Genomic DNA, 17,148 nt, shown 5'->3' on the forward strand with positions numbered 1-17,148 from the left:
GGAGTCCTTGAGTATGGAATTCTACAAATACCTCCTCGTCTCCAGAACTCCCCCAAGTTTAGCAAACACAACAACAGCTCTTCTAGTGTCACTCACTCCCTCTTTATTGTCTGCGTAGTAGATTGCTGTAATATAGATTCAAAGATAGATGCTTCAGACAGACACTTGATATTCTGATAACAATAGATAACAATGTTATTACTGTCATCATTCAATTAATGCTGCAGCTATTATGACAAAACTTTGTCTTCCACAAGTTATCTCTGTTATTTCTAAAAAAGTGATAGTGACCGCTACCTTTGTCACATATTAGTGTTACAGTAATTCATCTATTTTATATAAAAGTAAATATATTGCAGAATCTCGACACTTGTTTTCAGTACATTTTAACATGAAAACTTAAGAGCTTTGCTGCTGAGTAAAAAAGGTTCCTATTTACTCGACTACAATATGATTTAGCAGAATAACTGTAACTGCAACTTATAAGTAAGAACATAAACAGTGGTACAACTTACCTTTATCTAACATGTATGTAATTGTAGTGACAAAGAACCAAGCAATACAAAATTATCAACAGTATATGTTAATATTTGACTGTCGAGGATTATGGGTATTACTGTACTTGTATGTATATTTAGTGAATAAAAATAACTCAACCATGTGTTGCAAGATTACCATATAAATCCCAGCAAAACATCGTCAATTTATATAAAGATGAGGCCATGCTCTCTAGCAACCATATCAAAATAACAAATTATGATTCATTGGAATATTTTTATGAATTGTTTAAAGCTGACCAATTAAATTTATTTGTATAAGTAGTGATTATTTTTGTTCTGAAACAGTGTCACTTCATGAGAAAAGCCACAATAAGAGGTAACTGGAATCATTTCCTTTTACACCCTCTAGCTTAAAATGTGTAACAAGGTAAAACCATTGAACTTAAAACCCCTGGAATGGCAAGAGGTCATTCGCGAGTACGGAAATCCGGTCGACGCCATTATCAGTTAATGTTCAAGTTAATTTCATTGCGTTCAATGTGAGAAAGAAATCTAATTTCAGATTTAACAGCTATGGAAGGTCACGAATACACCGCTCAATCAAAGGAACAGACTACTGAGATTGCTACTAATAATTTATGTACGAGAGATAAGGGTGTAGGTGCACAGTGCTATTGCTATTCCATGAACTGCAAAAACCGCAAGAATGGACTTTTAAAGGAAAAGGAATGACATTTTACAAGTGAGTCACTTCTACTACTAGTTCTGTTACTATTGCTCAAGTCTACGGCTACTAATAGTTGTGCTACTACTAGTTAGTACTGCCACTAGTTAGTTCTACTACGCTAGTCACTGGGTGAGTGAGAGTCGATCAGTGTCACGACTGAGTGTACGAGTTTGACTGTATTTTGTCGGTGATTAGATAAATTTATAAGCTAGTGAGTGAAATGTTCTTCCTTCAGAACGAAGGTTTTTTATTATTTAAATTTTGAATTTTTTGTATATTAATATTTTGGAACTACAACCCATTAGGTTATTTCTAAATATTTATATTTGAAGGAAGTGTTTGTCGTGCTTATAATATTATTTATTGTTGTACCTGGATCTAGCTAGCAGTAAGGAGATAAGAGTAATAATACTATTGCTATTACTACTGTTGCTAACTAACTACTACAGGTTCATTTTAATTTTTAGATTTCCAAACAAAGCAACTGAGAACTCTCGTTATTTACAATGGTATCGCAACCGCAGAAGAGTGAATAAGCCTGATCCTTGAGCACTTATCTGCAACGAACATTTCAATGATCCATGTTTTAACAGCAGGTTAAAACGTTCGACTGAAGCCATTTAAAGGTAATATTTTTCAATGTTGAATGATACTTTTCAATGATTAAATGTAAAACCATATTGTCAAGCACAGTGCTGCAAGGTTGCTCAACTTAAAGTAGCTATTATCTAAAAAAAATTTAGAAACCTCAAACAGCACCCAAAACAGTGACAGCTGCCACAGCAAATGCCGATGAATATGCCTGCAGCTTAGCAGTTGTGTGATCTGTTCTCTGTGATTCTTCATCTTCGTTTCTGGGATTTAATGTCCAACGCATAAATTATGCTGTCCTATTTATCAAATGTTAACTGTGTAAAGGTTTTTTTCATTTCCTAGTTGTTGTAATAAAACTACATAATACTCCTGCAAATCTTAAATTCCAAATTGATAGCAATAACTATAGCAAAACTAATGTACAGATATATAAATAGAATCTCAGATCAGTAAATACAGAAATAATTAATATCATCACTTTACGGAAAATTAGAAGCAAAGCAGAAAATAATGGCAGAATGTCTAACATGCCACTTGCTCTTTCATACTTATAGCTACAGGTTGGTCACAGGAGTAAAACATTTCCCTATTCAAAGTCTATAATTTTACAAGTTACTATAATTTTAGACACAATAAATGAAAGTTGTCTTTTCTATATATGACGGTTATGAACTCTGTTGGGCTAGTGTTATGATAACTTGGTATAATATACACATTTAAACAGCAGTATACACTAGCTGAGATGCTTGTTCCAAACACCTAATTTAAGATATACATTTGTAGGCAAACTATTATCTGTGAAATTAAATAAATATACTAACAATGAATCTGTGATTACTACTAAAATATAAAATAAGATGAATGATTTTTGAGAAGAAATAATAACTTTGTAGTTGTGAGCATGCAAATATTTACTTGAAGGATGGCTAAGAACAACTTATCTCTGAAAAGTCGATAAACTTACAAAACAAACTGAACTGGCCAAATTACATCCTATATGATGACCTTAATTGCTCTTATGTAATTTATGATGACCTGCAATTATATAGCCTCAGTGTCAATAGTTTAGGATTAGTTGACAGCAGAGACACTCTGCAAACATCTCGTACCACTGTTCATGATTTCCCTGTAACTGTGTATGTTGAGGCGAGCTGCCACTAACAACATAATATCCTAAACATATATACTTTTAAAGGTTTACTTGAAACAAAAATTACATTACGGTTATTTGGTATTAAAAGGTTCACCATGTCTTAGTCTACTGTGCTGCAGGCTCAAAGTATGTAGAAATGTGCTTACAAGCTCTTAAAAGCGCAAAACGAACGGTTAATCGCAGCCATCACAAAAACGGTCGTAGGCTGGAATTCCTTATTTTGATAAAGTATTCAACTCAAAATAGTTCTTGTTTTGACACCTGATGTTATCACATTAAATGAAGGCTACTAAAAAGCTCAATACAAAACATCTCGTAGCACGAGTTTTATGACAAACACTTCAGGTTCTACCAGAAAGCCCTTATCAAGTATAGATGCTCGCAACTTTACAGTTTCGGTTAGTTACAGCTAACTAGAACTAAAACTAACATAATTTAATCATGTGACCCATATTTCACGCAAAAAATTTCTGCAGCATTTTTCGACGATCACAGTGACCAACAGATTCCTCATGTTTATCAAAAGATGATATGTACCCCTTGGAGCTAAGATTAAAAAATTAAACTGATTCTTAAGCTAGGCTTTGAGATATCAGTGCTCAAAGTGACAGCATGGACATGTAAAGACAATGAAAGTGGTTTTATTGAAAGTGGGAAGTTTATTTGTGAAAATATTTCGATGAATGTGTTTGCATGAAAATGTAAACAGAAGCACATGGTGTTCAACTGTGTCACACTTGAACTGTTTTGAAAAGGATTCCGGCCGATTACCATTCTAACTTTTAACTGAAGGGGTTTGTTTATTTTTGTGTCTTGTGTATATTTCTGTGTAATTCATACTGTATCTGGTGCAGTGTTTTCTACAGCTCTATACTGATGGCAATAATCTTGCTGCCCAAGCGAGTTTAAGCGTTTTGCCATGAAAGACTAGCATGTGCAATTAGTATGCGTACAATTCATTCTATATATTATAGTGAGCTGTAGTAGAGTATGTTTGATAAATGCCTGTCTGCAAAGCTAGAAGTTCCAAGTTCAAATCCAATGTACAGTAGGTTTTGCATTCCCAAAACTTTGTCACTATAAGTGGAAACATAGACCAAAAAAAACTAACAAGATGATCTTTGAGATTTATAGATTACTAGATGAATGCCCAGCCTTGCCCGGGTAATACAAGTTCTTGCACAGAAAATTTATTTTTAATTTAGCATATAGCAACAATTACCATTCTAACTTTTAAACTTCATATCATCAGAAAAGTGTTTTGTGCAATTTAAATAGGTTAAGAGAAAAGATAATACAACTGTAAAAGTTTTCAAATTTTTCAAACGACTGTTACTTTCAAGTTTCATATCATGAGGAAAATGTTTTGTGCAGGTCAAATAAATTGAGAAACAACGTAAAACAATTACAAAAGTGTTTAAATGTAAATGTAAAATCATTAGCAAATAATGGCTAAATATAATCTGCTTTGCTACAATTACAATGAAAGATGATTTGGTAAGGCTACAATTAATACAAACTGAGAAAACAAAATAAAAATCCTGACTATGTTGAAAAGGTTCCTGTTCCACCGAAAGCTATCTATCAAAACTTTGAATACGACGATACTGGTACTTTTCGATATGGGTACAAATGTGAAGATGAGATATAGGACTGTCTTTGTCTGGTACTTTATCTGACCAAACGGGGAGAGAATTTAGAGGCTTTTCTTACTCGATATAATACAATTGTCTGCATCAAAAATATTTGCCTTTACGGATTTAGCCACCAAACCTTACGAAAAACCAGAAATAAAAGTGTAATCTACATTTGAATTTGAAATGACACATTTAAAAATTACACATTAAAAAATTAAGTAATGGTAGTGAAAGGTTAGTTGTTCAACAAATTGTTGTAAAAAATAACCAATGAAAAGAAGTAATGTTAGTTAATAATCAAAAGTGCAAATTAGGCACGTTTGCACCGTATGCATGTGTGTACGGTATACACTATAATTATGATAAGTGTATTTTAAAAGGTCTAAAAAGTCTATACAATTAAAAAGTCTGTATAGCTGAATAGTTAGGTGCATGGATTGGGAGATTATGTTGCAATCACTGTGAGTTCAAATACAACAAGCAGCAAGCTTTCAATCTAAGATTTGAATAACTATAGCTGGACACGCAAACACACACGCACGCAGACACACACAGACACACGCACACAGATACACGCACACAGACACACGCACGCAGACACGCACACAGACACACACAAGAGGTTCATTGAGAGCTGTCTTTCATACTGTAAAACAACTCCAAAAACACAGTTTATTGGCATTGTTGCCCTGATCAGACTATGCATACACATATGCAGTCATACATGTCAATAATGTTGGGAGAACAATGGAAATCTGCATTGTGTTTTACAGCTAGTCTACAATGCATCAGTCTCAAACCACTCAAATTGGAGTTGTCCTATTTTTGTACAGAGAATTGATAAAGCAATTGATATTGTTAGGCAAACTGAAGTTCTTCAAACTGGCAGTATTAAAAAATTTCCCATCTTTCAAGAAATTCTACAAAATATTTTGCTGTCGCCAGCATTTATGGAATGGAGACATCTACATGCCTAAAACACTAATCATGACTCACCAGATCTTCGCCTGTAGCCTGTGTTCTGACACGGTATATACAAACGGTGCAACAGTAATGTGGTTGTGTTGAGAACATTTACATGTATAACAGCACAGACAGTATGATGTCAAGGCAGATACAGCATTAACACCTTACAATAATAAAACATAACATCAAAATGATAGCCTTTTTTGAGATACAATAAGGAAAACGAATGCATGAAAATATATACATAGGCCTGCTGAAAAATATGTTAGAATATGCTGCATGTGGATAATATGTGGTATAGCAGAATATAAAAAACATAGCATGACATAACAATAACACACTGTTAATTCAACGCAACACTTGCGGATAGACAACACTTTTTGTTATTCTGTCGGATGTATGAACACACAGTTTTTGGCTTGTGCCTAATTTTGAGCAGGCAACGAACAGCTGGCCATGGCTAAAGCAGGGTGACAGTAAGTCGATACAAGCTGCTCTCTTTCTTCTCACCTACGCCTATCCCAAGGCTCAGAGTACTCGTGCAAGCTCTGAAGTAGTAAGTTACAGTACTCGTAGCTGGAAAAAAATGATTAACTCAGCTGCAGAAGGAAATGAACATGTTTACTCTCACGAACAGTGACAAATCCAATGTGTTGAAGTAGTGGAGCTGTGGGAACTCATAGACAATACAACATTGAATGAGAAGTACATACCTTTTTGAAGTAGAATATTAGTAGATAAAACGCAGTAGCATTACTCGTGCAAGTTCTGTAGTAGCTGTAGTACTCGTAGCTGAAAAAATAAAAGTAACTCAGCCGCTGAAGAAAATGACATGTTTACAATCACCAAAAGTGGCAAATACAACGTTTTTAAGTAGTGGAAATGTAGCAATTCATAGACATACAACATTGAATGAGAAGTACTTACCTTTCTCAAGTAGAAATTTAGTAGGTAATTTTCGAAGCGGAAACAATTATCTAGGTTGCCGGAAATGAAACGCTCACATGACCCTCCGTTGGCAGTAAATATTAGCTTACTAATCATTTACTAATTATAAATGAGTAGTAAACTAATATTTACTGCCAACGGAGGGTCATGTGAGCGTTTGTCTTTTCCGGCAAGAAATGAAGCTATAAATACAGTTAAAGGTCAACAAGTATTCCACAATAGTATGGAAACGGGAAAGGCAGACAAAGCCTCAGCACCATCCAAACACTTCCTACAATGGTTCCTGCTGCTGGAGAACTTCCAAGAAGTGAAGAATAAGTGCTTTTATAATTCTGTTCAACTATTCATTGCTTGTTCTTCCTGTTCACTGCCTTGTAGAATCTTTTAATGATTGACAGCTATTCTAGGTTTCCTTGTGATTTACCAAACGAGGTAATTTATGTTAATTACATCAATGATTATAGAGATAGATTTATTAGTTTCAAGTAATAACTTTATCTAGAGAATTGTCTTTTCTTTGAATAATCTTTAGCCGGCTGATGCTAGGGGTGACTCCTTGGCAAACGTTATCATAACTATATCATGAAGGTGAATCATACCAAGATCATGTAAGACAACATTGTCTACCTGTTACCATAGTGACCTGTTAACAGTATTTTCCACACTAACTACAATTTATAATCATTTTCATAACAAATCAAGATTGTCTCTACTTCTAGTATAGACTTGAACTGGTTGATAAGAGGTCAAATCAGTAACTTACTAAACATGATGTTAAATAGAGATATTTACATCTAGCAATAACTAATAATTTACATACAGTAAACTCTGTTATAGTAGTTTTTTGGCTGAGCGAATAACACTTTAAAAAGAGAAATGGAAGAGAACAAAATGAGAGAGAAAGAATTAGCACAGAAGAGAAAATTTGAAATACTGAGAAGGCTGTTTGGGATGTGAGCCAAGTTTAGAGTTTTTACTCAGTTGGCTGCAGAGGTAAATTTTTTCTAGTACTTGAGTTATATTTTATTTTTTATATATTGTTGTATATAGTCCTTTGTTTATTGAGATAGTAAGCAGTTATCGTTGAATAAAACAAACAACATCGCATGGTTTAGCTTGAAGGAATAGAAAGGCATTTCTTATAACCAACAAACAGCTGGTAAATGATGACCTTCGCTTAGCTCTGTTCTGAATCTCTGACTCTGGTTCATCTTTCTCACAGAAATAAACTAGTAACCTGTAGCTGGTCTGGCTAAAACTAACCAACCATTATTCGCAGAACGGTAGTAAAGTAATAGTGATAGCAACTCATATCCAATCATTACACATGCTAAGCATCACTAATATCCAATGATATTCCCATACTAGCTGTGCTACCCGGCGTTGCCGGGTAATAAAAAATTCTTTGGATAGAAAATTGATTTGTATTTAACCTATAACAACATTTGCCATTCTAACTTTCAAACTACATATCATGAGAGAAGTGTGTCGTGTAGTTGAAATAAATTAAGAGAGAAAACAAAAACAATTGTAAAGGTTTTCAAACTTTTTCAAACAACGGTAACTTTCAAACTTCAATTCATGAGGAAAAGGTTTTTGTGCAGGACAACTAAATTAAAAATAAATAAAAAAAACTAAAGGTTTGCAAACCACTGTAAATTTAAAATTTCATAACTTCTAGCAACGTATATATTTTTATTAACCTACAGTGAACTTTGGTTTTTGAACATAATCTGTTCCAGGTTGTTTGAAAACTGAGTTGTTTGAGATCCGAAACAATTTTTCCAATTAAAATAATGTATATTTTAATCCATTCCAAGGTGAGAAAACAACTGCGGTAAAGTATTTTTTCAACATCTTACACCATAAACTGTACTTGTATCCGAGTGTAGCCCGGGAAATAAAAAAGTCTTTGCACAAAAAATTTATTTGTATTTAACATATAACAACATTTCCCATGCTAACTTTCAAACTTCATATAATGAGAATGGAGAGAAGTGTTTTGTGTAGTTGAAATAAATTAAGAGAGAAAACAAAAACAACTGTAAAGATTTTACAACTTTGTCAAACAACTGTAACTTTCAAACTTCATACTATGAAGAAAAGGTTTTGAGCAGGACAACAAAATTAAAAATAAATAAAACAACTGTAAAGGTTTCAAACTACTGTAAATTTAAAATTTCATAACTTGAAAGAATTGTTTCATTGAAATAAATTTGAATGAAAAATAAAAATGTACAGGTGTTTAAATGTAAATGTAAAATTATTAGCAAGTAATGGCAAAATATGGCCTAATTATATGATTTCAGCCGGTTTCAGTGTTGGCATGCAAAAATTGGAATGTAGGCTAATATCGTAGGCTATAGGTACAGTGCACCCTCGAGATACGATGTTGATTTGTTCCAAGGCTGGCATCGTATGGCGAAAAAATCGTATGTCGGGGTATAAAAACCATTGTAATTATACAATGAGAAAAAAATGGTAAAAATCGTCCAAAATTTTATAAAAATGCTGTACATATTAAAAATTAGTAACAAAATAGTATGTTAACTTTAGTAACTATAGTTACCTACAATAGCTGCATTGTGTTAAGTGCACCTAGTGATTATAATCTGCAATACTGTAAAATTGTAATCTGTGTACCAAATGCAGATCGTACGGTAACAAGTTCTTACCTTCAAAAGGTACGCATAACATAAATGTTGAATTCACTTCAAATAAGTTTAGCTTGCCAAACTCACCCTTAAAACCAAGTTTTAATATGTATTTTGAACTATTTTAATGAATTTCAACTGTTATCACAAAATTTTATCCTTCATAAGTTTCTGTCTTCACTTTCATTATAAAATTTAACGTGGCTGGTTGAAACTTTGTTCAACCAGAATTCAATTAGAAAGGCCGAGTGATGCATTTATCGAAAGCGGCCTCTCATACACCTGACCGTTTAATGGCTACCAAAGAGAAAGATGAAATTTTATTGACAGGACGTACATACCTTTGGAATAACGTGACTTTAGTTGGTACATCTAACAAATAAAGCAGAGAGGCAAAAACGTATCAATGCTAATTATGTTGCTGTACACTTGGAAGGTTAATTTAATACGTAATGAAATGGAATTTTTAGCAGGCTAAAGAAAGTTGTCTAGTCCTGTCCAATTTTTCTTCTGGTTTAAAAGAAAAAAATGCTGGTGCAATGCAGAAAACTTCTAGCTAGCTTACGCTTGTAGAAGGATCCAGAGAGGGTGCTACAGTAGTTTTTCTTGTATGAAATGTGCACAAGAATTAATGTAACAATGCGTACGTTTGTACGTATTTACACCCTAGATGACAGGGCTTTAACAAGTTTCAGAAAGTGATGTGAATGCGTCAACTATCTTGAGTAGCTAGTTACACGAGTGACATACATACAATGAATTGTATTCTTGTAGGAGATAACAAGCCCACTTGCAAAGACATGGTCAAACAAGAAAAGAAAACATAAAATCAAAAGGAGACAAATAAAATGGATAAAATATGAAAAACATGCCACACAAGAGATAAATAATATATATTATACATGCATTTTTTTAATGTACCAGTAAATTAAACATTTGAAATATTTCTGCCAATGTGGGGTTTTCTGAATCTTCTACTTCCTCGCCCTTACTAAATGGTTGCTCCTTTTGAATGCCGATCGCATGCATGGCCTTCTAACTCCTTCAAATCTTCAGTCGTAAGCTCTTTCTTCTGCTTGCTTTAATGGAGTTCTTGTTTTAATAATAATTGCAAATGCTGATTGGTTGCGATCATATTCCTTGACAATGTTAATAATACGGTTGCCTTCTTATTATTTACGACATCCAACTTTGTTGACATAGAAATCATTTTTCCTTTGTTTTGTAACATTTGTATCGGTCTCAGATTCCATAGCTAACGAATTAAATGTAGATAGTTGTAGTTATATACGTATGCTGACTTAAAAGTTTATAGTAAAATATACTATAACGCTACAAATTTTTTTTGCTGTCGCTTGTGTATTTTACACGAATTTTTCAACGCGGAATGCTGACATGAGCAAAGTCGATCATTGTGTCTCTTCTAAACTTTCTGAAAATGTTTTTGGCAAACCAGATTTCGGTGTTTTTTTATTTCGACGTGCGTTATGAGCACACCGACCGCCAAATTTTAACTCGGGCGAAACTTTTCTCAAAATCGTATGGTGAAATAAAATTCGTATAGCGAGGTGAAGATCTCACAACGTTTGACTTCGTAAGGTGAAAAAATCGTATATCAGGGTAATCGTATCTCGAGGGCGCACTGTAATAATCATCAACATTAAAAATAGCGCCAAAATACTATGTTAATCTTAGAAACTATAGGTACCTACAATGACTTTAGTGAATTTTGTGGTTATGGTGGTAAGAGAATAACTATATATATATATATATATATGCACATATAAATATATATGTACATATAAATGTACACATATATATGTATAAATATATATATGTATAAATATATATATATGTATAAATATATATATCTATAAATATATATATATGTACACATATATCTATAAATATATATATACATATATACACATATATCTATACATATATATACACACACACACGCGCGCACGCACACACACATATAAATATGTATATACATCCTAATAGAGTTAGTCTGATTGTGGTGACTTCATGTATTGTGATGAATTCATTGTGGTGTATTGTTTCAACTCGTTTTACATCATAATATAGTGTCACATGACAGTTCAGAAACATAAAATAAAAAATAACTTTACAGGCAGATTGAATTAAGTGAACAAGAAATATGAACTCATTGCACAGTATCACCATGTTGCCGCTTCCCAGTGCTTGTGACAAGCTGTACTTGCCATGGAAGTGCTGCTTCTGGCGAGTTGACATATCTTGTGAGGCATTCCCTGATCTCCTTTGCAGTATATGTATGGTTGAGGGATCGTGGTCTGAGTCTGCCTAAGGCACCACCACCCTCTGTTACTTCTTTTCTCCAATCGCCTTCGATCAAGTCACCCGTATCGCTGTAGCTATCAACAAAACCTGTTGGCTTGTAGCTAGCGTTATCGGTGAGCATCAGGTAGCTATGGAGGCAAACACAAGCCTGGACAATCAGGTCTACCAAATCCAATTTTGCATGGATTGGCCGGCGGAATATACGCCATCGTGCACACAGTATTCCAAATGTATTTTCTATCGTTCTTCTACATCTTGAGTCTATAATTAAATACTTGTTGTTCTTGGCTCAGATTTTTGCCTGGCCATGGTTTCATGAGCCAACTGGTAAGTGGAAATATCTCATCTCCAACCAAATAGTATGGGATAGAGTACTGACCATGCTGTGTGGGTGGAGGAAGATCATGTACTCCATGGTCAAACTTTCGTATAAATGATGACTGTTTAAAAATCCCAGCATCATTCTCGCTGCCATAACTACCGATGCTCACACTTAAGAAGCGATAATCGGCATCACAGACAGCCATGAGAACAGTGGAATAGAAATGTTTATAGTTATAATATAATGAGCCACCCCCACTAGGACATTCAATAGCCACATGTTTACCATCCAATGCTCCTACAACGTTTGGCATATTCCATTCAGAAGTGAATTTGTCTCCAATCAGTGTAAAGTCCTCTCTGCTCTGTGGTTCCTTTAGATAGCGATCTTTCAAAGAGTCCCACAGAGCCTGACAGACTTCATGAACGATCTTGCAAATTGTTGCGCGTCCAACTCTGAAGTTGAAGCTTTGAGACTGCTGAGAATCTCCTGCAACAACAAATACCATTGCCCTAAACGTAATCAATTACCTTTAATACAATTAATTGAATAACACAGGGTAAGCATGTTTTTAAGTGTATAACAATGAATGGCCGAGATTTGTCGATTGTAGTCTGTTAGGCAGCAGTGAAATACATAAATATAAAATACAAATACATCAAAGGCATCATGTTCCAGCTTACCAGTTGCAAGGTATCGGAGTGTAATTGCTAAGCGTTCCTCGTGGGAGATAGCTTCACAACTCCGGCAGAATCTTGCTTTCATATATGGTGAGACACAGCTGAGCAGGTGGTCAAATCGTTCAGGTGTCATCCTCATATATCTTCAACTTGAGCAACGATGATAAGCAACAATAAGCACATCGCAGATTTTTAACTGATACTAGAGTATGTATGTACGTCAGCATTAATAATGTTATTATTACCGTTATCATTATTATTACGCGCGTGTATGAAAAAGAAGAAAACACACACGTACTGACGAACACATCTCACCTGAAAAAGGTTTCCCGATCTCCTTCCCTCAACTCTTTAAAAAGAGTATGGTACTGGCCAAGCTGTTTCCTTTTTTTGAGTGAACCACGTATCCAAAATGCATGTTTCCTGGGCATTCTTCTGAGTGCGTTGATTTTACGGTGCATCCTTCTCCTGAGGTACAGGAAAAGTAGAAGCCTCCGCCTGCGTGTCACCATGATGTTTATATCGCGAAGAATTCTGTCTCCCATACAAAAGAGTAAATCGGAAATGACGAAAGCGAAAACGTTTAGCTGGAAACCCCACATTTTCCTAAAAGCGTGACGCCTACGCGCCCGCTATGGAAACACTGCATCGCACCCAACGCAATGCGTTGCGCACGATCATTACGCCGCGCACGATCATTGCGCTGTCATATAGAAACCAGGCTTTATGCTAATGGTGCGTTTACACTGGTCGATTTTGTCACCGATTTTGTCGAGCACAGACAAATTTGATGAGTCGGTGTCGGCGTCGGTAGGTGTGAACAGAGAGATCGGTGTTGGCACCGATCTGAAAGTCGGTGTCGGTGAAACCCAACAGTGCCCAGTTGCACCGACAAATCGGACGCTCATCAGCCAATCAGAAGCTAGGAGCCTCTGATTAAATGAGCCTAGGCTTTAATGACAGAGCTAAGTTTATGAAACGAAAGGGCTAGGTTTAATGAGAGGCTAGGAAACTGTTATTAAACTTTCCCTCGTGCTCTTTCTGATAGTGAACCAGCATGGCTAGCAATGATGTGAACGCGAGAGTACCAAAAAATCAAGTTAGTTCGTTGATAAAACAAGTCGATACAGACTTGTTTATAGAGGAACTAGAAATGAGGCAGTTTATTTAGAACCATCGGCTTCCAGAAGCCCACACGAAGGCTCAGGAATTTTATGTTTTGCTGGCCCAATCAATGAATTCTACTGGTAAGTTGCTGTAGCTTTTATTTAAATTAATTAAAAGTGAATAGCCAGTTGTACGACTACTACTAGTACTACTACTAGTACTACTGTAAAGGAATTTGCCGGCCCTTACTTGGCACGATCTAGATTATTTCATACAGAAATAAATTGCGTGCGTGTGATTTCATTCAATGTTTTATTAGCAAAGGAAATTCACTAGCCGAGGAGCGTACAGCCATTTGCTCTGTCTACTAAGTGAGCGTTGCTCCCTTATAGACAATAAAATTGCCCGTTCCGGCTAACGGGACCGAGCAGGAACACCGGCTAACAATGTTTAGTGTAGTACTAGCATATAATTTTCCACATCAAGCGCGTTGATTTTTATGTGTACTCGTCTTCGCGTGGTCGGGTGAAGGTCAGAACGGCGAAGCGCTGTGATTGGCTGTTGGTACCGACAAAAATAGTTCGATCGTTGCAATGTAAAGGGGGAGTCGGTGTCGGCACCCATACGTGAAATGTCTGAGGTACCTGTCTGAGTCGGGGTACTGGCACCTAATCGGAGTCGGTGTTGGCCAGTGTAAACGCACCATAAGGCTAATTTCGTTAGTTTTCTATTGTGTGTTTTATTAAAATAAAGACAATTGTTTCTCAAGAAAACAGAGATACCAAGGATTTTAGAGTTATCTTCTTTTGGGAGTTTTTCCACGCTACTAATTTCTTTAATGCTGTAGGTTTTGTATATACTTTGTTTCTTCACCAAGCAGTTTGCATATTTTTGATTTTACTAACTGTACTAAAAAACTTTAAAACTAAATGAATAATTTAATTTGACAACATAGGAGTATCACAACCTTTATGATTATATTTATATTTAAAAATTATATTTCTCAAAGTATGTCTGTCATCGTCGTATGTGGGTCTGTCTGCATTCCGGCTATAGATCTTTAAATCTTGATATTAAAATTTTGTGTACCAATAGATTTTGACTCACGATGAATGCATCGACAAGTTTCTTATCCGGAGGCTCTACCACTGAGCTAGAACGCCATACCAATCAGATACGTTTTCATACGACGGATACACCATGCGCCAAAACTTTGCGCATGGTGTAATTATTATATTTGCGCAGGCTAAAATAATTAGCACACCGTGCTAATTATTTTAGCCTGGTGTCCACGAATTACGATGCTCCTGTTCAGAAACATTTTGGGACCTAATGATATGCAGCGCGATGCTTATTCGCCTTTTTTGTTAGGGCTAATTCATTCGGCCCCACGATATCAACGCTAATTTATCTCAAACTTAAAATTTGGCGATTTGTGCACTGATTATATACAGTGGAACTCTAGTTCTTGAGTGTTTTGGTTCTTGACCAACTCAGTTTTCGATCAGATTTTGAGATTTGTTCATCTCGGATCTTGAACATAAATTCGGTTCTTGACCAAACTGGAGCATGCGCATTGGAATTAGAACAGCTCCGGAAACAGCATAAAAACAGTCCTTGACAAACGGAGAAGCATTTTACGCTTGATAAATTCTTTCCAAAAAAGAAGAACCATCTGGGACAACATCTCCTCTACCGAAAAATTTTCTAGAGAGATAACCCCTCCAGTCGAGTTATTTTATTAGTCTAAATTTTATTGAGGAAGATTCTCCTTTAAAGATGTGAAGTGAACATGCCATTGCTGTTTATATTTTCTTTTTTCTACGATTTTTGATGTAACTGATCTGTGGCATTTTTTGCTGTTTCATTATCAATTTCTGCAATTTTTATTATTGTATCTTAACCTTTAATGTTTTTGATGTTTCAAGAGCAAAATATACGACATGTTTACTTTTGTTTTCTTTTTCCATCATCATAGACAAAAAACCTTTTATTAAAATTAAACATGATCTACATCTACCCGGTTTTATTTATAGTATGCAGTATACAGTACAGTTTATGGTGTAAATTGTTGAAAAAATACTTTACCGAAGTTGTTTTCTCACCTTGAAATGAATTAAAATTTACATACATTCATTTTAATGGAAAAAATTGTTTCCGATCTCGAACAACTTGGTTTTCGAACAACCTTCAGGAACGAATTATGTTCAAGAACCGAGGTTTCACTGTACGTTATTAAAAGATATACGTCGCTGAAAGTTAGGAAGTTTTAAATTTACAATGGTTTGAAAACTTTACGATGGTTTGATTTAGTTGTCCTGCTCAAAACTTTTTCCTCATGATATGAAGTTTGAAAGTTACAGTTGTTTGAAAAAGTTTGAAAACCTTTAGTTTATTTTTTTCTTAATTTATTTCAACTACACAAAACACTTCTCTCATAATATGTAATTTGAAAGTTAGAATGGCAAATGTACATTAAATACAAATCAATTTTCTGTCCAGAATTTTTTATTAACCGGGCAACGCCGGTTAATAAAAGACCAGACCAACTGATATTATCAGATCAACTGATAATTTGTTTATTGAGTTGCTGTTGTTTGTAGAACATAGGTCTGTCACCAGACTCATATTTAGAATTTACACATGCTGAGTAGCGTGATCAGCTCGGAGATTAAGGTCTTTTACAGAGTCAAACTACTTGTCACTGTTGTATATCAGTTATTTGAGTCAGTTTAATGCTTTGAAGTGAATCTAAGTAAAAAAGGAGTGTTCTGCTATGATATGTAGCCTAAAACTCTATATTCTTTTTACAAAATAGCCTGTGTTAATCCGCAACATGCACATGTCCATTGAAACACTTGCAGCATGTGGGCACAATTCCAAAGCTGCACCACCTGCACAATGGAAACATAGTGTTTGATAATGATTTGCGACTTTCTATGACCTTCAAGAGGTCATTGTAATAGGCTAACAAATCCAAGGGAATGAAGGTAGTTTTGTACAGACAGAGTTTATGCTCAGGTTTGTTAACTGTAATGGTAGAGACTCTAGAATGCCAGACAAGTTATTAGTCTAGGGTCACTGAGCTTGCTGTCCTGGGTCTATTAGCGTTTAGCTTTAGACCCTTCAGCTCTTAGCCTAAGATCCAACTGCTTGTAGCCAATTTTCATCAAATTTAGTTTCTGTAGTTTCGGAATGAGCTGATTGACTTCACACCTTGTCACTCTCCATGCAAAATGTTTATTGTACCCTAAGTGATCATGTCTATAAGACTCCGTTTTGGATGTATTATGGGGCGTCCCTGTTCTGGTAGTACTGCTAACACTCTGGTCTGTGTATATGATATTATTAAATAGCCAGCATGATTTCATTGTTTGTTTGATATTGATAGCTTAGCAATGCTAAGTTATATAGGGACAACCAGATGCTGTCAGATTGGAATGTCAGCGTCATCGATATAAATTTGAGAAAGTATAAATCTGCTCTGCCACTTGTTAATATTGACATCTTGTAAACACATAAAAGTACTGACAAT

This window comes from Watersipora subatra, chromosome 2 (genome assembly GCF_963576615.1).
Source record: "Watersipora subatra chromosome 2, tzWatSuba1.1, whole genome shotgun sequence".
NCBI lineage: Eukaryota > Metazoa > Bryozoa > Gymnolaemata > Cheilostomatida > Watersiporidae > Watersipora > Watersipora subatra.